Raw genomic sequence first — 1,804 nt, forward strand, 5'->3', positions numbered from 1 at the left:
TATGTTGGGACTCAGTAAGCTAATACTAGAGACTTTGGAAATTGTGCTTTCAAACGGTGAGAAGATAGTGACACACAGTGGACAATAGCAGAAAGCTCTGAGAATTACATTCACCAAGACTCTCAGACATTTGGATGAAGAGCTTTTGCAAAGATTATTCCTGTAGACATTAGGGCACTATAGCATTTTGAATATACCAAACTGCTTTTATTCTTTCTTAAAGCTCCACAAAACCTTTTTCCTTTTCTTTTCTTAGATGTATAGAGAAATTAGCAAAATGGGTCAAGATAGAGCTATCCAAATTGGATTCTGTAGGTGATTTAATAACACAACATAAAAGTGGTTTCTAAGCAATGGTGATAGAAGAGAATAACCAAGCTGACATACACAATAGATGTATTGAAATTGATGGTGCTAGACATCTCTGGAAATAGGGGCCTCTGGAAATAGGAGATTGGCTACAGTCTGTTTAAGATGTGGTCATGTCTTTTTTTTCCATCCCCTGCCGCAGGAAGACTGGAAATGTATTCTTTGGAGTGAGTAAAACAGAGAGTCTATAGATTAAGGGGCAGTGGGCACAGTTGAGAGGACATACCACATTGAAAAAGTGAATACTACCTGAATGGGTGCATACAAAGTGACCAGATCACCCACTCCTCTTCCCTACCCAGCTCCTATATTGGTGGCATGGGATGTCTAATTATTTCAGTTTTCTTGGGACTAAAGGTATTGCCAGGATGGAGATTTTCAGTCCTGAGCAAACCAGGCTGAGTTGGTCACTTAGCCTTAAAACCTTAGTTGGTAGACTTCCACATTCTGTACAGGAGACTGGGGGAGTCTTTTGTGGGGAATCCTGCAGGCCCAGGAGGAAAGGCCTGAATGTATGTATGGTAGAGGCTCTACAACTATGTAACTTGGTCAGACCAACTTCGTAGGGGTGCTCGCAGTGAACAAGCTCCACCGGGTGCATGGAGGTTCTAACTGTGTTGCTAGACGCCCCTCTCAAAACTAAGCAGATATATAAGGACTGTTAGACAATTCAAGGAAGGCCTCTAACACCCAATACAGAAGTCAAAACATCCAAACCGGAAAAACAACTTGTAGGGTAAGCACATGATTCAAGTTACAGTCATCAGAGTCTTTCTCTGGAGTTTTAAAAAGTGGCCTACTGGGCTGGCACTGTGTTGCAGAAGGTTGGGCCTCCACCTGCGGCATCAGCATCCCATATGGGCACCACCAATTCAAATCTTAGATGCTCCATTTCTGATCCAGCTCCCTACTAATGTGCCTGGGAAATTATCAGAAGATGCCCCCTCCCCACCATGGCCAGCGCCGCAGCTCAATAGGCTAATCCTCTGCCTGCGGCACCAGCACACCAGGTTCTAGTCCCATTCGGGGTGCTGGATTCTGTCCAGGTTGCTCCTCTTCCTGTCCAACTCTCTGCTGTGGCCCAGGAGTGCAGTGGAGGATGACCTAAGTCCTTGGGCCCTGCACCCACATGGGAGACCAGAAGTACCTGGCTCCTGGCTTCGGATCAGTGCAGCGCGCTGGCTGCAGCAGCCGTTGGGGGGTGAACCAACGGAAAAAGGAAGACCTTTCTCTCTGTCTCTCTCTCTCTCTCTCACTGTCCACTCTGCCTGACAAAAAAAAGAAGAAAGAAGAAAGAAGAAAGAAGAAAGAAGAAAGAAGAAGAAGGCCCCTTCACCCATGTGGAGACCTGGAAGAAGCTTCTGGATCCTGGCCCCTGGCTCTTGGCTTCAGCCTGGCCCAGCCCCCTTTGTTGCAACCATTTAGGGAGTTAACC

This window comes from Oryctolagus cuniculus, chromosome 2, assembly GCF_964237555.1.
Source record: "Oryctolagus cuniculus chromosome 2, mOryCun1.1, whole genome shotgun sequence".
NCBI lineage: Eukaryota > Metazoa > Chordata > Mammalia > Lagomorpha > Leporidae > Oryctolagus > Oryctolagus cuniculus.